The 22,757-nt window shown below is 44.9% G+C and overlaps 2 pseudogenes across 1 annotated transcript; both read left to right on the top strand.

Annotated features, from left to right (window-relative positions):
• Positions 1-1,259: 1,259 nt before the first annotated feature.
• Positions 1,260-19,016, top strand: LOC116527430 (annotated as a pseudogene).
• On the top strand, positions 8,785-10,370 carry LOC116527292 (annotated as a pseudogene). The gene has a single exon (XR_004258477.1). The product of XR_004258477.1 is annotated as a tropomyosin alpha-3 chain pseudogene (transcript).
• Positions 19,017-22,757: the final 3,741 nt, after the last annotated feature.

Here is a 22,757-nt window from a genome sequence, read left to right as displayed (position 1 = left end):
AATTTTCTGTCTTTGAACTGTGCTGAGTGATTCAAAATGGGTTTATTCTAAGAAAGCCTGTTTCACAAGCATTTGTACACGATTTGTAGGTAAGATAATACAACTTTGGTTTATGGAAAAAACTGAATTTAGTTGCTAAAATTCATTTCTCAGGACTTTGCTTATTTATAAACTACCATGTAAATGTGTTGTTTGCCTTTTGCATTCCATTTTTGTGTTCTTGTTTTGTATCTTTTTCCATACTTAGGTGAGTTACTAATAATTGTTACATATCGTGAGTGTCATGAAGGAAGAAATGAAATTTGTACCCAGGGATGCTTAGTAAAATAAAGGCTATTTGTTTTAAAGTCATTTTCATATCTGGTTTTTCAAATTAGCTTTCTTGGTTCTTTTAGTTTTCAGGTCTACAGAGATACGATTTTGAGTTGGCCACATTAGGTTTTTTTATTATTTTTGCAACAGTTTATTTAAATTCTGTTCTGTGGATACTTGTGTTTTTACCATCCAAAGATTCAAATCTGTTCCCTGCGTAAAGCTCTGACCCTGAAGCTGTCGGGCTGTGCGTAGGGACCGTCTCAGGGCCGATCTGCAGCCCTGCACCGAAGCTGTTGCTTTCTGACGATTTCTCCAGGCCAGTTTTGACCTACAGAATGTTAACATCACGTAACATGCATGGCAGCACACGGACTCTTGCTCTATTTATCTTTTTTCTAAATGGCTCTTTTGCTGTACTTGTTAATTGTATCACTTGGATAATGCACATACGCAATTTGGGACAGGAGAATTTGTTTTAGGGTGTTGTGCTAGCTGTTCTCTTTCAGACTGGGCTGCCATCCTTGCTGAACTTCAGAGATGCTTAATGAAAGCAAAGAGGGAAGAACTTGCTGTTTGTTTGTGTGAATTCAGGTAGGGGAGAATATTTACCAACCCCAGAAAGACAAGTCTTTAATAGACGGTTTTTGTGTTTCATTTTAGAATCACAGGAAGCAGATGAAGACAGCTGGAAGCAGAAGTGGGTGAAAATGTTCACCTGAGACTTGTTCTCAACTTTCAGAAAATGAGGCACCACAGCAGGCCTTTGACTCTCTCAGTCAAGGATTTCAAAGAAAGACCTGAACATGATTTTAGCAAAATTTCTATCATAAGGTCATTTTTAATAGAAACGAAGGATTCCACGGATATCCTGGCAGGCTTGGAACAAAAGCAGCGCATGGCTGTGTAACTGCAGTCTCAGGCAAGGCCTGCTTTCCAGCCCGCCAGATGCCCTCCCGGGCATGACAGAAGGTGGCATGGGGATCACCCTCGAGGCATCCACAGAAGTTGATCCAAAGGCTGGAAACTCCTCTCCAGAGCCTGTGCCCAGCAGTAGAAGCAAGCTGAAAAAGCCCAAGCCCATCCCTTTGAGGAAGAAAGCAATTGAAGGAGACTTCTCAGATGCTGACACTGCTGTGGAGGGCATACCTGTCCTCAAGGCATCCTGCTACTTCAGTGCCAAAGAGCTGGATGAGAACACAAGTCCTTCTTTGCTAGGAGGGGCCAGGTTCCAGAAGTCTCCCCCAACCTTAAAGAAACACCAGGCACTCTCAGTAGTGACACCAATGACTCAGATTGAGCTGGGGGAGCTCACCTCTCAAGCTTGGGTTTGATTTCACGGAAGATGGGGGAAATGTATAGGCCAGGAAAGCCCTTCCAAGGAAACTTGGCAGGAAACCGGGTGGCAAACTGATTCCCAAGATACAAAAAGGTGGCATCAGTAAGTCAGCAGGTATAGAACATCCTACAGATGCAGTGACACATGACAGGTGTCTCTTCCAAGTGTCTTCCAAGCTAGATCCCAGTCAGTGGGGTAACCCCAGCTTCAGCCCCTTTGGGAGTCACTCCATTCTGCAGAACTCCCCACCCCTCTCCTCTGAGGGCTTCTACTACTTAGATCTAGATAACTTTTAAGAATCCATGGATCCCTTTAAACCAACTATGGCCTTAACAAGCAGTGACTTTTGTTTTCCCACCGGAAATCATCTTAAAGAAATACTAGAATCACCCAAGAAGCCAGAGTCGCATTGAGTGAGTGACAGTGGACACTGGGTGTCGTGCTCTGTGTCTTCTCTGAGAGTTTGACAGATGGCTACTTTTGGCTTTTGTGAACTGATTTTACCTTGGAGGTGCACCGAGGTTGGTACAAAGCTTATAACGTTACCCTGTAGTCGTCCCGATTTGGCCTAACTCTTGTGTGGGAACAGAAATACCAGAGGTTTCCCTTTCAGATTTTTGTCTTATTTCTGAACCATCAGCTTCATCAGCTAAGCTCTCTTCCCTGGCCCTGGAGACTTTTTATGTTAAAAAAAAAATGGCATAAGATAGGCAGGTAGAGATTGGATGGTTTTCAGAAATCCTGGTGGGACTATCAGGAGTCGCATTACAGACAGAATTCAAATGTCAGTGCTGGTTACCATTTTCAGATTCTTTATGGATAAAACAGAAATTCCAGTCCTATAAATTACCTGGGTAGTGTTAGTAGCATGTGGGAAATGGTCCAAAAGGGTTTTGTAGAAAGTCTTTTTACATAAACAGAAAACTGTGATTTTTGTTGAAAACAAACCTACCACTAAAAGCTGATGAACATTCTTGTCTCCAAGTGTAGTTTCTGACTCATCTGTAGGGAGGTAAATTTCCAATTAGAATCAAGAATATTTTAAATGATCAGTTAAAACTGAGTAAATTAGTTGGTTTAGTCGGTCCCCGCATCTCTGTTTTTATAAGGTCCTTGGAGTTTTCAGCGTAATAACTTAAGGTTATCTTCCATATCAAGTTTCAGTTTAACTTTGCTAAAGGATTACTTTATGACAAAACTTCAGTTGAGTACATTACAATACATCTCTTGGCCACAGGGTAGTTCTGAGAAATGCATCATTAGGTGATTTTGTTGTGTGAACATTATAAAGTGAACTCACACAGACTTAGGTGGTGTAGTCTATTACACACGTAGGCTATATGGTACAACCTATTGCTTCTAGGCCGAAAACCTGTACGTCACAGTATTGTCCTGAATGCTATAGGTGTTAGGTGTGATGCCTCATGCTTGTAATCCCAACACTTTGGGAGGCCAAGGTGGGAGGATCCCTTGAGAGCAGGAGTTCAAGACCACTCTGGGCAACATAGCGAGACCCCCTCTTCCAACAGGTGGTGAACACACCGCCTGTCTCTTAAAATTTTTTTAAAAATTAGCTGGGAGTGGTGGAGCATTCCTGTAGTCCCAGCTATTCAGGAAGTTGAGGCAGGAGGATTGCTTGAGTCTAGAAGGTTGAGTCTGCAGAAAAAAAAATAAAGCCTATTGTTGGCAATTGTAACACAATCGTATTTGTGTATCTAAACATATCTAAGCATAGTAAAGGTACAGTAAAAATATACTATAAAAGATAAAAGTAATACACCTGTATAGGGCACTTACTTTGAATGGAGCTTGCAGGAGTGGAAGTTGCTCTGAGTGTCCGTGAGTGAGTGGTGAGTGAATGAGAAGGCTTAGGACATAACTGTACACTACTGTAGCATGTATAAACACTGTACAGTTCAGCTACACTAGATTTATTTAAAAAAATTTTCCTTCAATAGATTAAATTTAGCTTTCTGTAACTTTTACTTTATCAACTTTTGAATTTTTAAAGAAGTTTTGACTCTTTTGTAGTAATACTTAGCTTAAAAGACAAACACATGGTACAGCTACACAAAAATATTTTCTTTCTCATATCCCTGGCCCATAAGTTTCCTTTATTTAAAATTACTGATTTATTTACTTTTGAAACTTTTTTGTTAAAAACCAAGGCACAGACACACAAATTGCCTAGGATTACACAGGGTCAGAATCATCAGGACATCACTAGACGATAGTTTTTCAGCTCCACCATTGTACACGTGACTGAAAACGTCATTAAGTGGTACATGACTGTATATCCTTTTGGGGCCCTGTGATGTTTCACTAAAAAGTTCCAGTAAAATGTAGATATAAAGAAGGACCCATGAAAGAAGGACCAGGATGAAGCACAGAAAAGGAGTAGGAGAAGCACCATGTTTGTAGCTGTCTCTGCAGATCAGTTGGGGAAATGCTTCTCGGCGTTGCTATGACTTAAAGATTAACTCCAGACGGCATGACGGCTTACAGCAGAACGGAAGACATCCAGAGGTTTACAGGGCAGGTGGATGGACTAAAGGGCCATGAACATAGAGCGATGTAGGAGTCAGTTCTTCAGCAGCCCCAGAACGTCTAAGGGGAGTGAAATGTCATGAGTAGCTCTCGATTGGTTATTTGATTATATACAAGCAGTAAATAGTTATTTAAAAATATTACTGATTGCGTGCCCTCTTTTGTGGCTTTTAAGGTTATTTAGCTCTCTCTGGACAGCACTTAGGGTATGTACTGGGCATGTCATTGCCTAGTTACTTCCTCCTCTAAATGCACGATGCTTCTCCCTACTGAAGTTTGTAAGGAGTCATTTGTGAGCCTTTAAGTTGCATGCAAGCATGCATTAATGTCAGATAAGATGAAATCTGGGCCAACAACAGGGTAATTTACTCTCCATTTATAATCAGCAGCAAAAAGCACCATCTCTCCAGTCCTACCACCCTCACCCGGTAGGTAGCCTTTTTCCCCATTTCGTTTTTGTCAAATAAACTTGATCTAATACACTTAATAGGTTTTTTTTTTGAGGTCCTTATGCAATCAAAAATCTTGTCTTCTTGTTCTTTCTACAAGAAAGGAGTGTTCGACCTCTTGAAAGTTTCCTTTTCATCTATAAATTTGAATTTGTGGCATTTCTGAGTGTTTCTACCTGTCTCTCTTATAGTTGACATCTGTTAATCATTCACTCACTAGTCATAACATTCAGGACTATGATATTTTTAATTAGTATCTCACCTCATAGAAAGAACTGTGCAGCTTTCACATCTGCCAGACCAGTCTTTACATGATTATTTTCTCCATCTGTCTGTGTCTGTCACGTCTCTAATTTTGTTTGTGCATCAGAAGTAATAAACAAGTAAAAACTTTCTGTTTTCCATTGTAAGTACTCCTGCGGTTTCTGCTTGTCCCTGGGATTGTCGGCAGTTCCCTCTCCACCTTCCCACAGCCATCTCTCCATAGCATGTTTACTTCTAGTTCTGAGTTTGATCTTCTGATGATTCTCTGCGTTTCACTGGCCACTTCATGAGTCAGTTTCGACCTGAAGTTGTCTGTACCTTAGAGAGTGAGGCTTGGCCTTTACACCTAGGTGCAAGAGCTTGCGCTCCCTGGCTTGGCAGGTGTCGTGTGGCACTTTGACAATACCAAGAGCTGGCTTGTCCCCAGGATCATCACAGCAGTGGTTTGAGGGACTGTTCTGCTATTTAATATTGGAAACCATTGGCTTTTTTTGTGGGATAAAACTGCTGGCTTGGACAGTTAATTTTGCTGAGTCAGCTCAACTTGAGTTTGGTGGGAGAGGGGGGCACTCAGTAAGAAGACTAGGGAAAGTAGATCATGAACTAGTGATTACGCACATTCTGGTAACTTGCGTGCTTGTCATTTACTTTTTTTCTTGCAAAGGAAAGAAGTTGCAAATAATTTTTTTCTCTTTAGTGGTGTTTTTACTGGAAATTCTGTTTGTTAAAACAGAAGAGAATCTGGCCAGGCACGGTGGCTCACGCCTGTAATCCCAGCACTTTGGGAGGCTGAAGCGGGTGGATCACGAGGTCAAGAGATTGAGACCATCCTAGTCAACATGATGAAACCCCGTCTCTACTAAAAAAATACAAAAATCAGCTGGGCATGGTGGCACGTGCCTGTAGTCCCACCTACTCGGGAGGCTGAGGCAGGAGAATTGCTTGAACCCAGGAGGCGGAGGTTGCGGTGAGCTGAGATCGCGGCATTGCACTCCAGCCTGGGTAACAAGAGCGAAACTCCGTCGCAAAAAAACAAAAAAACAAACAAACAAACAAAACAGAAGAGAATCTGAATTAGTCATGTGATCCCATATTGTGTGCTAGCCTGCAAACAACAGGTGCTTCAAGCTTTCCTCAGTTTCAGGCTTTGCGCAGTACACGGCATTCATCTTCCATCTTACTCATTAATGGGGATGGTAACTGTTTACTTACACATTTTTATTTTTATACTTTGTACTGACCACAGTTCTTCTCTGTGAGCACACACGTCTAACTGGAACTGTTATATGAGACTTCTGTGGTTTTTAGTGCAATAAAGAAGTTTTAAAGCATGTGATGATTTTTTTAATGAACATCAAAGCCAAGCAAGTGAGTGAGTCTCAGAGGAACTGAATGTCTCCAGCTGCTAAGGCTCTATGGTCTGAAAAGGTTTTGGTGGCATGTGATTAAAAACCACAGACATCAGAGTGCTGTGTTTAACAACTCACAGAGGCAAGCAAGGGAGTGTTTTCAGAGAATGAGCCCCGAAACGTGTGCGTTAGTAAATGTAACAACTCGCCAGAAGAAAAATTTTAACACCTCAAGACTTGCAGTCAAAGAAAAAAAATTAACAGAGATATTGGATAGAGACCTTTAAAAGACCTTTCAATCATGCAGATGTTTTTCATTGGGATACTTTCTTGATGGAAGTGGAATGGAAATACAGATTTAGGGAGGAAAAGGAATAACATACATTTCTCACTTATTCAGGAACTTGTTTGTGTAAATTTAAAATGGATCATATGGTATCAAATCACTAAGGTAAGTAGATACCATTAAGCAAATTCAATATTTAGAATATGCCAGACATTACATTCTTTGCAATTATTTAAATTTATGCGGATAAGTTTCAGGTGTAACTGGAAAATGCTAAGGGGTACATAGATTTTCAAAAAAATGAGCAGGCATCTGAGCAAAATAATGGAAAACCACTGTCTTAGACCACTTAAACTGCTGGCTTAGAAACTTAGCCTAGAGAAGCTCCTTTTTTAAAACCTCAGATTTAACTTACAGAAACTCGGTTCTATAAAACAGCATCTCACAACGAAAAGACTCCAACTTCCTCCTTGCTTTGCACCCAGATCTGTGGCTAACCCTCTCTCATATCTGTATGGAGTTGTGTCCAGTTTGTTCCATTCACAAGATGTCACTTTTCCACATTGCTTGCCCTCCTTAAGGGTAGCATCTAATCTGTTGCGTTTCTCAAGATGAAGGAGCAGTGATCTCCCAGATTTCAGACACTTCTAATAGGGATGGCCACGCTACCGATGAGGAGAAACTGACATACATATCACATGGTCAGAAATCAGCTGGGCTGAGGTGAAGGATGAGCCAGAGGAAGACCTAGAATACATTGAGTGTTCCACTGTTCCCGTGTCTGCCATAAATCACGCGTTTTCATCCTCAGAAGCAGGTATGGAAGCATATCTTCATCTTTCTAAAGTATGTAAGCACAGACATGCCTGGAAACCTAATAAAGCAGGAGGCACTTTACAGAGAATAAACAATTGGGTCACTTGAAGGATAGATTTAGGATTACTGGCCTATGCTTTGGTTTTCTGCCGAGAAAAGGGACACAAGGAAAGCTCTTATTGACGTACTAGAAATCTAGGGATACTTGTGGCAAGTTGTGTAGGGGACTCATATGTGCAAGACTGCTTGAATTTAGAATTTTCTGTGAACATGACCATATCTTATAGTGGTGTGTGAGTTCATATGGGATGCTATAAAGGAATACCTGAGACTGACTAATTTATAAGGAAAATAGGTTTATTTGATTCATGGTTCTACAGCCTGTAGAAGAATGACACCAGTGTCTGCTTCTGGCGAGGGACTCAGGAAGCTTCCAGTCATGGTGGAAGGCAAAGGGGCGCAAGTGTGTCACATGGTGAGAGGGAGGGAGGAACAGAGGGGGAGAAAGATACCAGGCTGTTTTTAACGAACAGATCTCGCAGAAACTAAGAGAGCAAGAAGTCACTCATTACCATAAGGAGGCCACCAAGCTATTCAGGGGGACACCCCATTATGACCCAAACACCTCCCATTAGGCCTCACCTCCACCACTAGGGAATAAGTGTCAACATGAGATTTAGAAGGGACAAATATTCAAACTATATCAAATGGCCTATAAATATGTCCTATATTACACAGCCATAAAAAAAATAAGTTCATGTCCTTTGCAGGGACACAGATGAAGCTGGAAGCCACCATTCTCGGCAAGTTAACAGGAACAGAAAATCAAATGCCACATGTTCTCACTCATAAGTTGGAGTTGAACAATGAGAATACATAGACACAGGGAGGGGAGCATCACACACTGGAGCCTGTCAGGGTGTGGGGGGAAATGGGAGGGAGAGCATTAGGACAAATCCCTAATGCATGCAGGGCTTAAAACCTAGGTGACAAGTTGATAGGTGCAGTAAACCACCATGGCACATGTGTACCCATGAAACAAACCTGTAGGCTCTGCACAAGTATCCCAGAACTTAAAGTAAAATAAAAATAAATAAATAACATAAATACGGCGTATGTTTGACTTTTTATGATTGTTGTGCTCATTGCTTAACTTACAGAAATAATAGCTAATACATATGGCGCCTTATCACGCACAGGCGTTGTTCTAAGTGCTTTGCATATTCTTATTCATAGCAAGGTGTTAACTCTTTTCTCCTTTTTTTCAGAGAAACAAAGCAAGGCAAAGAAATTAAGTAACTTGACTAAAGTCACTTGGCAGGTGTAAGACAGAAAAATGGTATCTTTTTCCTCACTCACCACGAGGTTCATGGCTGAGACATCACTGACGAAAGACAGATCAACAAGAGAAAAGCAGAGAGGAGGCTGCATAGCCGCGCGGAGGAGGCAGGAGCCAGAGCGCGAGCAGTAGCTGGGTGGGCACTATGGCTGGGATCACCACCATCAAGGCGGTGAAGAGCAAGATCCAGGTTCTGCAGCAGCAGGCAGATGATGCAGAGGAGCGAGCTGAGCGCCTCCAGCGAGAAGTTGAGGGAGAAGGGCGGGCCTGGGAACAGGCTGAGGCTGAGGTGGCCTCCTTGAACCGTAGGATCCAGCTGGTTGAAGAGGAGCTGGACCGTGCTCAGGAGCGCCTGGCCACTGCCCTGCAAAAGCTGGAAGAAGCTGAAAAAGCTGCTGATGAGAGTGAGAGAGGTATGAAGGTTATTGAAAACCGGGCCTTAAAAGATGAAGAGAAGATGGAGCTCCAGGAAATCCAACTCAAAGAAGCTAAGCACATTGGAGAAGAGGCAGATAGGAAGTATGAAGAGGTGGCTCATAAGTTGGTGATCATTGAAGGAGACTTGGAACGCACAGAGGAACGAGCTGAGCTGGCAGAGTCCCGTTGCCAAGAAATGGATGAGCAGATCAGACTGATGGACCAGAACCTGAAGTGTCTGAGTGCTGCTGAAGGAACGTACTCTCAAAAAGAAGACAAATATGAGGGAGAGATCAAGATTCTTACTGATAAACTCAAGGAGAGACCCGTGCTGAGTTTGCTGAGAGATCGGTAGCCAAGCTGGAAAAGACAATTGATGACTTGGAAGATAAACTGAAATGCACCAAAGAGGAGCACTCTGTACACAGAGGATGCTGGACCAGACTCTGCTTGACCTGAATGAGATGTAGAACGCAGCAGTCCCACCCTGCTGCTGCTTCTCCCTCTGACCCTGACTCCGCCTGAGGCCAGCCTGCCCGAAGCTGACCTTCAACTGAGGGCTGATCTTTAACTGGAAGGCTGCTTTCTCTTTCGCTGCCCCCCCTTCCCCTGTGTCTTATTCGCCAAACTGTCTCTGCCTCTTCCCGGAGATTCCAGCTGGGCTAGAGGCTGAGCACCTTTGGAAACAACATTTAAGGGAATGTGAGCACAATGCATAATGTCTTTAAAAGCATGCCGTGATGAACACATTTTGTAATTACCTTTTTTGTTGTTTTGTAGCAACCATCTGTAAAACATTCCAAATAATTCCACGCCCTGAAGCAGCAAGCTAATCCCTTTCTTACTTTTGGAAGGTGACTTTTCAGCTTAATGCATATTGCCCTCTCCATAGAAGACAGGAAAAGGTATAGCCCTGCCTTACTGAGAGCCAAGCAGAGCCCAGGGAAAGACTCCACTATGGGAAACCTCATTGCTCTGTACAAAGTACCAGCTAAACCAGAAAGGTGATTCCAGGAGGAGTTAGTCAAACAAGAACAACAACAAAAAAATGTGCTGTTCAAGTTTTCAGCTTTAAGATCTCTTTGGACAACATTATTTCTATTTTTTTCATTACAAGTGACCAAATTAAGATGGTAAGATCTCTGAGACCAAATTTTTGTCCCGTCTCTACTCCCTCCCAACTGCTTACAGAATGGATCATGTGCCCCTTATGTTGAGATGACCACTTAATTGCTTTCCTGCCTCCTTGAAAGAAAGAAGATTATGTTTTTGCCACTGATTTAGCCATATGAAACTCATCTCATTACCCTTCTCTGGATTTGAAGCTGCTGTGTCTAAAAGTGCCATCTCATTTTGCTTTGTATCAGTCAGTGCTGGAGAAATCTTGAATAGCTTATGTACAAAACTTTTAAAATTTTATATTATTTTGAAACTGCTTCTTTGGATTTGTGGCACCCTGGCCACCCCATCTGGCTCTGACAGCCTCTGCAGTCCGTGGGCTGGCAGTTTGCGGATCTTTTAAAGTTTCCCTACCCAGTCCCCATTTTCTGGTAAGGTTTCTAGGAGGTCTCTTAGGTGTACATCCTGCAGCTTATTGGCTTAAAATGTACTCTCCTTTTATGTGGTTTCTTTGCGCCGATTGGGAGAAAGAGAAATCAATAGTGTAACTGTTTTGATACTGAATATTGACAAGTGTCTTTTTGAAATAAAAAACCAGTTCCTCCAAAAAAAAAAAAAAAAAAGAGAAAAGCATACACATATATTTAACGTAAGTTTTACATGGTATTAGAGCCTCCAGAAATGAAGACCCAAAGAGATGGAAAAACTGTACTTTTACGGATCATTGTGCGTAAGTATGGTTGGAGGACAGAAGGGTGTGGGCTAGTGGTAATAAACTAGGGGAACTTAGCAAGTCCTGTTCATTTCGATTCCTCTTAAGAGTGTCATGTCTTTGAGGATAAGGACATTTTTTTTTCTGGGTATAGGGAGGACCCCTCTGTACTGACATCTTATGACCTATTTGCAGGGGAAGGTCTGAGGGATTCATTTATGGTCTGCTTCAGGGCAGAGAGCAGGAGAAGGACCAAGAGACCTTCCTGCTTTCTCTGTGTCCTCAAATGTTAAGTCCCCATATTTTGGTGTAGCATGTTCTGAACCTCGTCATTCTTAAACGGCATCTTCAAAGTTAGCAAACAGTGAGGGGGAAGATATTTAAAGAAGCTGATTACACTGTAACTGATCAGCCGCATCACAGGCAAGTGGAGGCTGCGATCCTGGGTGTGGGGGTGGCTGCAGGCCCTGTTAGGTGAATCCTGACCATGTTTGGGGGAGCGTCCCCTTTGAGCTGGGTCCTGATAGCTACTTACCTAGATGTTCTCCAGGAAAGGAGACCCTCACACAGCCAAGGGAAGGAAGCCACCATGTTGGTAAAATGCCAGTTGCTTTCTGTGAGTACAGAGCAAGTGGGAAGCAGGGTGACACTGTGGAATCTGGGCTTGATCCTGCAGGTAGAAAGTGGGGAGGTTGAAGGTTTTTGAACAAGGGAGTCATGGTCACATTTCTGTTTTAAATAATTAATTCACCACAGTAGTAGTTGGGGATTGCTGTGTGGATGACTGTAGCTTTAAAGTTTTGTATGCTTTTCTGCATTTTTATGTTTACTTCAGTGAGTGCATATTCTGGTTATTTTAAATGTCATCCTCCACGCTAGTAGAGGATCGACCTGAGACGAGGAAGCCCGTTTGAAGGGTGTGGAGGGGAGAATGACTTTAGTTTTGCTGGCTTGAATTTTAAAGCTTATTATCTTATCTGCTGCATTAATTAGATCAAGGCAACCCTGCTGGGCTGGAATTTAAATTCACTCAGACTTGATGATTAAAATAAAAGAAAATCAGCGTTAGAGTGTCAGCTTTCTGACATAATGCCTTGGTAGTCCAGTGCGTTCGCCAAGCTTTAAATGGACGCCAGGGAGCAGGCGTGCCGTTCTTCCTGCCCGAAGGTGGACGGCCTGTGTGTGGCTAACCAAGCGCTCATCTTTGCCATGTCCCGGACTTATAGCGCTAACCTGCACAGCGCTCAACCAAATGCCAGAATGGCATTCTCCTTTTAAATAAAATCTTGGAATGCTTTTTATGTGTTCATAGTCATTCTCGGCCTGCGCTAGGGTTTCCAAGAGACTCTCACAAGGGAGGAAAGGAACCGACTTCTTGGGATCACTGTGAAAATCACTTTCTGTCTTAGGCATAGAGAAGGAGATGTGCTAGAAGACGGAAGCAGATGGACCCGCTGTGCCTGTAAGTTCCTGAAGGTGGAGGGCCAGGTGGGGCTCAGGTTTCTTTCAGAATTTATTTGGAAGCCTATGTTAAATTCTGGTCAGTGTTAGGTGGAGAGGATAAAATATAAATAAGGCACAGTTTCTTCACCTGAGAAACACATTGTCACTGCACTTGAACCGTAGCTAGTCAGAACTGAGATATCTGATATGTGTAACGTGCAAGCAGTTCTTGAATGTCTTAACTTTTTTATATTAACTACATGTTGAAATAATATTTAGGATGTATTGGGTTACCTAAGGTATATTATTATTATTATTTGAGACAGTCTCACTCTGTCACTCAGGCTGTAGTGCAGTGATGCAATCTTGGCTAACTGCAACCTCCACTCCTGGGCTCAAGTGATCCTCCCACCACAGCCCCCCAAGTAGCTGAGACAACATGAGCATGCCACCACACCCAGCTAATTTTTGTATTTTTTGTAGAGATAGGGTCTTGCCATGTTGCCTAGGCTGGTCTCAAACTCCTGGGTTCAAGCGATCTGCCCACCTCAGCCTCCCAAAGTGCTTGGACCACACGTGTTGAGTCACGGCACCTGGCTGGTTTAATCAGTTCTTGAAACAAGCTTTAAACTTCCTGATTCCCAACTTATTCATCCATAAAATGAGCAGCACCCATCTACCTCGGCAGAGTGGGTGTGAGGATAAGATGAAATGACAGTATGAAAGATTTAAGCTGTAATGTGCTAGGATCCATTAGTGGTGTTGTGCTGGAATACACTGGTGCGGTGTTGATAGGAAACACACGGGAAAGAGTGTGAAAAAGACAGGGAAAAAGAGGAGAGTGAAAAAGAAAAATGGCAGGCGCTGTCTCTGGAGCCAACTGGTGAGGAATTTATATGCTGTGACCTTTTAAAAGCAGCTCCATTTAAACTTTCCAACAGAAATTAAGTTCTACTTGGAACACTGAATAAACACGGTATATAAAAATATTTCAGCATGCAAAATATGGAATGAAGGAATCTGTTTAATCCAGCATTTTCTTTTTAAGTTTCTCTGTGTTGCTCTGAAGTCATGCCCCCGTTCCTACGCTGCCTTGTGCCCAACAGGTGATGGTGGCTGGGACTGAGGCCAGAGTACAGTCGGTGGTGAGGAGTCAGTCTCACCCTGCTTTTCAGCTGCGGTTCCACAGCATTTTTTTGGAAGAAAGTTAACTTTTCATTTCAGGTTTTAAACTTCTTAAGAGCTGAGTTCATTTGGTTTTACTGGGCATGTCTCTGTTACGGTGCTGCAGGAGCTGGGGCTGCTCCTCTGTGATGGAGGACAAATGACAGGATGAGCACAGCTGGTACACTGCCACAGACTCGTGATGCAAATTCTCCTTCTGCAAGGACACAGCCATGGGAAGCTGTGGCATCGGGGCTCACTGTAGACTTGCAGCTGGGAGTCCACTGAGTTCTGTTATTGATTGACAGGTCTTTGTTGGTCCTCAACTGTGAACGTTTTGAGGGACTGGGAGAAGCACTGGCAAAGGTGAAATGAGGCCTTTTGGAAGTATGTGACTGATTGATTTCGCCTCTTCATTAAAGACACACTAGATGGCCCAGACAAGGAGATGGTGTGGCCAATTCTCTGTGATGGTAGATTCTAAAACAAGGTTGTTCAGCTTGCTTAATTTTGTTGTTGTCGTTGTTCTGTTTTGTTTTGTTTTAGGCTTTTAGCAGGCTGAAGCCATGGTTTTTAGTTTCTGTCTCTAGTGATAAGCAGAAAAGAGGGATGAGGAAGGGGCTTTACGGGCCCAACCAGAAACAGCAACTAAGAACCCATGGCTGTATCTCTCTGACATCCCTGTGAGCTGTCCTGTACTTTTTGAGCAACCTAAAGGACTAAGGAATGTAAAAAGTTAAATCCTAGGAGACTGGAAAAGATGGCTAATGTAGGCCATGCCATATATTCCTGCCCTTACACCTGTGAGAGCTGCTGCATTTTGAGCAGTGAGGCTCTTAGATGTGGCCAGGCTGAGCGGAGAGTGGCTGGGGAGAGCTGGCTGGCCGAAGAGTCCACTCGCCTGGAGACATCAAACGCCATCCAAGGTCTGACCTCCCGCTGCCAGCTCAGGTTGCTGCCTCTTCTGGATCCCACATGTGTTAGCATTAAGTTGTTAGGCAGACAGGCTGAATTCATTTGCCCCCCTCACAAATGAATGAACTGCTAAACTCTGTGATGGACATTCCTGGCTAAGAAGATTTTTAGGGGGCTTATTTCCCAAATTCTCATGAACCTGGTAGCCATGGGAAGCACTGAAAGTCTGTTTCCTAAAGTTGACTCAACCTGGGGACTCTGGCTTAAACTAAGAACTCACAAGAGACTGACCCATGAAACGTTATTAATTTAGAATCAGAAGTGTAACAACGAGGTGAATCAAGTGTCAACTTGACCTCCTGTCATACCTCCCTTTGGGCAAGTTATAGTTTCTTAATAAAAAATAAAGCACAGGAGGTTAATGAGATGATTCAAATATCTGGGGATGTATCAGCGATCTACCGTTGTGTAATACATTACTCCAAGGCTTAAAACAAGTGTTTACTGTCTCACTGTTTCTGTGGGTCAGGAATCTTGGGAGGCTTTGTTGGGTGCCTCTGACTCAGGGTCTGTTGCAATCAAGATATTGACCAGGGCTGCAGTTAGGGAGACTCCTGGGGAGGATCTGCTTCTAAGCTCACTCACGTGGTTGTTGGCATGTCTCGGGTCCCCACTGACTATTGGCAGAGACATTGGCTCCTTGCCATATGGGCCTTTTCGTGTAGCTTCTCAAAACATGGAGTTTGTTCAGAATCTCACCACAGAAGTGATATCCATGACATCTGTCATATTCTAATGAGTAACTAGGTCCAGCCTACGCTCAAAGGGAAGAGATTACAAAGGGAGAGGATGAGAACTGGGAGGTAGGGGTTAGTGGAGGGCATTTTAGAGGCTTCCCACTGCAAGTGCCTTCTGGTCCTACTGGTAGATCCATCCCAAGATAGTAAAGACAGGTTTCGTGGGGACCTTAGACTTACGTTGGCATGATGGCTGCACTCCCCCAAATGCTGCTGGAACATTGGTGCTGCCAGCTCGTGGCTTTTGTATTTTGCTTTTCTGTGGCCTGAGGCAGGTTTCTATTTTGGGCCCATGGTTGAGGTCTGTGAAGCTGAATGCTAAAATTCTGTGTTTCTGAGCGTTTTTTGGAGAAAGGGTAAAACTATCATTATTCTGAAAAATTGGACTTTCTCTTTAGTATTTGTTCACACAAGATATAACTGATTGATTATAATCAATAACTAATGATCAATTATGCCCACATTTAAGATTAAGATTATTCCAGGTCACTCTGGCATTTTCAATGTTTCCAAAGTATTAGATGACTCATTTCTATAAAAAGTTTACTTCTATAGGTGGGAGGAATAGCCACCAAAAATTCCTTTTAGGAAGGGAAATAGTACTAAGTCCATGTCCTTGTGAAAAAGAAAAGATGCTTGCCAGTTTTCGCTCTGGAACCTGAGTTTATGAGAGAAGGGAGCCAGCACCTCAGATGGCAAAGTGCTGCCAGAAGGGAGTGCAAGGAGGAAGCAACACACAGGCACGGACCTTGACTGATACATGGTCGTTTTGCATACGGCCACCAATGGCGCACACCCAGCAGGCTGGGTTATGGCAGGAGGTGGTCACGGAGCACTGGAAGTTCATGATGATCTGAATCATCCGGGTGGAAGAGCGTGGTTCAGAGTTCAAATGTATTTGCTATTTCTGCCTCCTTACACTTAGTATTTTAGAAACATTTCTATCTGCAGTGACTAAATGAAGACACAGGCAAAGCATCCATATGTAACAGGAGCGGCTATCATTTGCTTTTGTTTTTGCTGTTTTGTTTTTTTTTTAAGTTCCATTTACATGGAGCTTATCATCCTGAGAAACTTAATCATGGGTGTGTTTCTCTTTTATCCACATGGTCGTTTGGTGAGTGACCACTATTATCAGTACACTTTCTCCCTTTTAGATCAGAAGAAAACTTCTCCAGGTTATTCTCCAGGTTAATAGAAGCTAAGACCACTCTGCCCTTCATTGTAAGTTTTTAAAAGATAGTTCTGTAATTAAATTTGTTTATTAAAAAAGTTTCTCCCCTGCCGATTTTTCATTCAACGTGGTTTTAAAAGGTGTGATCAATTTAGTAATGAGGAAGTTGTTGAAGGATATCAGGGATTATGAAGCTGAAGACTGATGTATTCAATGTAATTCCTTCCTCAATAGGGGCTGCTGGAGTCCTCTGCAGAGAAGGGCCCTGTGTTGGTCTCCTGTGGAGGTGAGAACCCTCTGGATGGGATCTGCCTCAGCCAATCATATAGGACAGCCGTTCTCACCTTGATAAGAGACAAGGTAAAACTCTCCTGTGTAGTCTGCTTATAACTCCATTTCTTTGGATGGCTCATGTACCAGACGGTAGATTGCATCTCTGCTGGCTCCAGTTATCCCAGGCTGGAAGCTCTTATTTCCTGCAGCTTGTTTAGGTCATAAAAAGGACTCCCTGTGGCAATGGTGCTGAAGTCCTGACATTCTGGTCTCTAGGGAAAAATGTTGACAACCTGAAATATTCGTTAGAATTTTGTACCTTTCTTTATCTTTCACATTTTAAATGTTTAAATTTGCCAGCTTTGCTCACATATGTAATTAAATCAGTGATTTTATTTTACAGAGGATATATGCTCATGCCTAAACATTAAAAAAATTTTTTTGTAGTAATACACAGTTGTTTCCTACTTTCATCCATTCTTTAACTAAACACTTCACGTCTCCAATTCCTGTACTGAGTTTCTTGAACAGCCGTTGTTCAAAGTAGGTCACTGCTAGGCCTTTCCTGGTTATCTGAAAAATATGAAAGACACTTCCGTGTACCATTAACCAGTTACCACCCTCTTCTGTTATATTTCTGTGCTGTATTTTGCATGTTTGGTTTGTATGTTTCTTGACAATTCCACCTGTTCTTAAAGGAAGGTGTGGCAATATTTTTACAGTACGTTGCAACTGGATAAGCAGCGCAGCTATGGGTCTTTTAAAGCTTTATGAAATAGCATTAAGTAGGTAATGAGAGGTGTCAGCTAGTCCCATTTTCACTTGGGAGCAGTGGTAAGGAGGCCCACCAAAATCTTTTTTTCCTTTGGAGACAAGATCTTACTCTGTCACCCAGGCTGAAGTGCAGTGGCACAATTATAGCTCATTGCAGTCTTGAACTCCTAGGCTCCAGAGATACTCCTGCCTCAGCCACCTGAGTAGCTGGGACTACAGGCATGCACCACTGTGACTGACCAAAATCTTGTAAATGAGAAAAATGACTTTATCTTTTTCTTGGGAGTTAAGCTCTGAAGTGACTACCTAACGGATCAAAGTAAAGAGGTGCCTTGTTACCTGAAGCAGACAGGGTACTTTACAGGTTCTTGAGATCCTGATAAATATAAAGAATCTACCAATTGTAAGAGAGAGGAATATAATCATGGTACAAGACTCCAATTAATAAGTTATGAAGCAAAAATCCTAAGACACTGTACCCTAAATGAAAAACAGAGATTTTATATAGACGTTGTATAGCACCTAGCTAATTTTACATAACTATTAATTTTTAAATTTCTAATGTCATTTTTGTATGTTTTCTATCATTTTTCTTCTGTATGTTGATATAAACAGAAATCACTGAAGACTCCAGTGCTTCTAGGCTAATTCGCTAACTCAGTTCCCTACATATGTAGCTTGTTAATAGTCTTTGTCCACCTTAGTGAAAACACAAGTTGCGACAATAATATTGAGATTCACCTGGTTTATTAATATTTTAACAGAACTTTAATGAACCTAATTACAAATTCCAGGTAAATCAACCAGGCCACAGGCTTAATAAAAAGGAAAGCCCCTTCTGAAGGTTGATCCCAATACCTGTGTGCATTCGTACTCACAAATTATAACTGAGCACATACTATGTGCCAGATGTGGTCCTAGGTGCAGGGATGTACAATGCCCAAGTATTGCACGTGCCCGAATCTGGGCTTGTCAGAAGGTGCCTGTGATGTATGTGAGGAGACCTATCAAGGGGGACACACTGGAAAAGTCACCAAGATGGTCCAGTGGAATCAGTGAGGCAAATGCATGGGAGGTGGGAAGCGAGAGCAGTAGAAGGAACAGAGGCTCCCCAGGGAGCCCAGAGTGGAGAGAAGCTCCTGGAGGGATGGGTTGTGGAGGTCCTGTGGAATAAAGGCGGGGTAGCCCGGTGGGTATGGATTAGGGTCAGGAAGGAATTAATCAGTGAAAACAAGCCTTTCAAGGAGTGTGTGTGTGTGTGTGTGTGTGTGTGTGTGTGTTTCTGATTGTGTGAAGGACTGTGATGTCTGTAGGGTGTAGGTGGTGTGTGTCTATGTGGAGTTTGTGTCCAGGAGAAGCTGCCACCTGGCAACAAGCTGCCTGCGGTCCTTGGGGAGAACCACCTGTCTGCGGATTCCAGCTGAGCTTGCCGACAGTGTTGAGCTTCAGGACCGCTGGATGCTTTTGTGGCAGAGTGACAAGGTTGTAACAGCAAAAGGAGGAGCAGGGACCAGGCCAAGAAGCTGAGGTTACACCCCCGCAGGCCCCAGTATTCCAACCGAGGTGCTGTTGCAGGAGTTCAGCTGCTGTGGAAAGGCCCCATGTTGCAGCGCCCAGCTGCAGAGCCCGAGCCGTGCACGCACATCCCCGCGGGGTCCATCTCTACGAGTCTCGCTCCTTCAGTACTGGCTGCCTCCAGGAAGGACAGTGTCAACAAGACACGGGGAGTGCAGGCGCTGCTGGCCGCACCCCGGCCCTGGGGCCTCTGGGAAGCCGCCTCCCACTGCCGCCAGCACACATCGGTTCAGTGGCGCGCGCTGCAGGAACTCTGCTCCTGCACCTCTCTGGGGACCTGCGCGCCCTTGGACTGCCTTTGCCTGCTCACCTGCATCCAGTCCCGGTGCCAGCACAACGCCTTCCTGGAGGCCGTCCTGGGCCTGAAGGGCAGTGTCAAGCTCCTCCCCACCTTTGTCAGTGGTGACCTGGATCTGCAGATGGGGCCAAGGGTCTCCGTCTTCTTGGACAAGACGGGCGGCTCCTGCTTCAGTGGTGTCCTGGTCTTGGGAGTGGCCACCACAGGGCCTTCTAGCCAGGCAAATGGATCCAGTGTCTGTTGGAGTGGCAGCGGCCACAAGCAGGAGAAGCCCACCCAGAACTCCGTCCACACTCTGCCCACACTGGCCGCTGCAGCTCAGCCCAGAGACAGCCACTACAGGCGGAGGTGATGGGCAGCTGGTGGTCCCAGAACCAGGTGTGATTTCAGGATATCTTTTAAAGGAGGAAAAGCCCTATTGGACTGTTATCCAGGAAATGGTCTGTGTGCCTGGAGCGCTTGCTTTGTCCCCAGCTGCAGACCCCGATTTTTTTTCCTGGCCTGTTGGGAATCTTGCCCAGATGGCTTCCACACCTTTCCTGTGGCCCCGCCCCCACCTTTTCCACCTTTCTTCCGGTTCTCATGGTTTTCAGGGAACACAGGCGCTCCTGGAGGGCAGTCAGCTACAGCTGACCCAGGGGCTGCCACTGAGAAGCAGCTGCATGTTCTCACTGCTCAAAGGAGCCCAGGCTGGATTGGGCGACAGGGACCACTCCCCCTTATATTCATCTGGGCTCCTCGGTCATGTCTATCAAGAGGTGAAAGACTGATATAAACAGACTGTGCTGCGTCCATGCAGTAGAACAGTCATTCAAAAGTAAAAAGCCCTTCTGCCCGTCTCCAGCCTCCACTTCTGCCACCAGGGACTGGCATCCGCACCAACTTCATCCCGCGCGGTCCAGGTCCAAGCAGACCTGCCGCACCCGAGCCCCGCCAGGCCAGTGCCAGGCGCCGTGGCCCGGCTGCCCTCCGCAGCCACCAAGCACCCCCTGCCCTTCCACCACTGGGCGTGAACCGGCCAGGAAGCGGGGCGCAGGAGGAGGCTGCGGCTGTTGTCAGACGCGGTTTCCAGCATCATGGCTGGCGGTCCCTGGCTTCCCAGTTCACTCTCATGTGGGCAAGAAGACGAAGAAAGCCACCTCCTCAGCAGATCAGCTGCCCTGCCTGGCGGCCCAGCCAGACAAGGCGTCCCCAAGTTCACCCTCTCTAAGCTCAGGTTGTGCAGGCCGTGGCCTGGTGCCCAGGATGCTGGGGAGCCCTGTGAGCCGGAGGCAGAGAAGCCGTCGGGCCCAGATGCGCCACTGAGAAAGAAGGCGCCCGCTTCCCAGCGCTTTCACGCCGGGATCCCACACGGCCCGCCGGGGGCTGCTGCAGCCCAGATGTCCCGCAGCGTGGACACTGTCGCGGGCACGCGCCACAACGGGTCCAAGACGGCGACCTTGGCCAAACTCACGCAGGTGTCCAGGACATAATGCTCAAGTGCTTTGGGGAGCACAATGTGGCCATCTCAGAACCCTGGAGGCTGTCTTCCAAGTTTTCCTCCAGGACCGCAAGTCCCCACCTTTAAGAACTGGGTCAAGCGGTGGAATTACCGGGCGCATGGAGCCCGGTCTGGACAAGGAGGCTGGAGGAGCAGCCTCCAGCTCACACCTCGCTCCTCCTGTCTTCAGCCAGGAGATGGTGGGGCCAGTCAAGGAGCAGCAGGAGGCCTTCTGGGCCTCCCTGAGCCCTCCATGGCAACACCCGCGCTTCCAAGTGGATGAGGTGCCGGACATTGAGCCAGCCGCGCGGCCCCAGTCACCCACCACCAAGCAGCTCACCACCTCCCAGGAGGTGCTGGCCCAGGTTCACAGCCTGATGTCACCCAGAAGGGAGAAGCCCAGCAGCCCTGCGTCCCCCAGTCCGCGTCCCCCAGTCCGCATCCCCCAGGCCAGCACTGCCGGTCACCCTGCCCGATATCCCTCCTAGGACCCTGCATTGGGTGTCCCATGGCTTCCTGGAGCGGGTCCAGGCTAAGGAGGCACAGAGCAGCTGGCGCAGGTGACATGGTGCCTGGAGCAGAAGCCCAGCCACAGTGGCTGGAGCAGCTGGCCCGTGCACTGTGTGGCTCTTTGTGTCTGAGCCATTGCTCAGTGTGGAGGTGGCCTGTACTTGGATCACAGGGGGCCCCGGCCAGATGGAGAAGCACGTGCTGCTCCTGAGTTGCTGCTGGACTGGCTCAACTGCACCACATCTGCCCCACACCTGGACAAGGCCACCGACCTGGCCGGGATCCTTGCACTTCTGACCCCTACTGAGGAGGGTGTGTGAGACCAGCAGCCACCTGATAAACACCATCTGGAGACTTGCTGGCCTGGACCCATCCCAGTCTGTTTTATTCTCTTCATGAAATTGATGCACTTTGCTCTTCCCTTCATGAGTGCCCCTGGGAGGCTGGAAGTGAGCTGCAGGGTGCACTCTCCTAGGGTTTCCTGACCGTGGGTGATGGGCCTGTCTCACAGGCCCATGTACAGCATGTTTCTGTTAAACTGGTTTTTGCTTCAGAAAAAAGACAATAAAATCAATGCATTATAGATAAGTGCAATGATATGGATGAATCACAAAATAATTTATATGGGATAAAAGAAATCAGCCAAAATCATGCATAGTTTAACAATTCTATTTATATAAAATTATATATGCGATTGAAACTAATCTATAGTGACCTAAAGATGAACAATGGTGAACAGGTGATCTGGAATAAAAAGAGGAGTGGGAGGGAAAGATTACAAAAGAATTGAAAAAATTTGGGGGAGACAGATATATTCAGTATCTTGATTGTGATGCTGCTGTGGTGATGTATGCATATGTAAAACCTTATCAAAAGATACACTTCAAATATGTACAGTTTGTTTCATGTCACTATACCTCAATAAGGCTATTAAAAAAGGAGTACCTCCCTACCAAGAAAAGTAAAACTATTAGCTAATGAGCACCATGATTTTTCCTGAGTTTGAAGTCCTCCAGATGTTCTGTTAAATGGCACATTTCATTCTTAATTTAATTATCAGCTTGGTCATTGTTGGTATACAGCAGTGTTACTGATTTGTGTACATTGATTTTGGAACCTGAGATTTTACCAAATTCATTTATCTAGGAGTATTCTGAAGGAGTCTTCAGTGGTTTTTAGGTATCCAATGATATCATCATTGAACAGTGATAGTTTGACTTACTCTTTTCCAGTTTGGATTCCTTTTTTATTTCTGTTTTCTGATTGCTCTGGCTGGGACTTTCAGTATTATTTTGAATAGAAGTGCCAAAAGTGCACATCCTTGTCATGCTCCAGTTCTCAGGGAGAATGTGTTCAACTTTTCCCATTTGGTATGTTGCTGGCTGTGGGTTTCTCACATATGGCT

Source organism: Sapajus apella, unplaced genomic scaffold, assembly GCF_009761245.1.
Source record: "Sapajus apella isolate SASKATOON/1434 unplaced genomic scaffold, GSC_monkey_1.0 scaffold54, whole genome shotgun sequence".
NCBI lineage: Eukaryota > Metazoa > Chordata > Mammalia > Primates > Cebidae > Sapajus > Sapajus apella.
The sequence above is the reverse complement of the archived record's forward strand: the minus strand, read 5'-3'. Positions and strand labels throughout refer to the sequence as shown.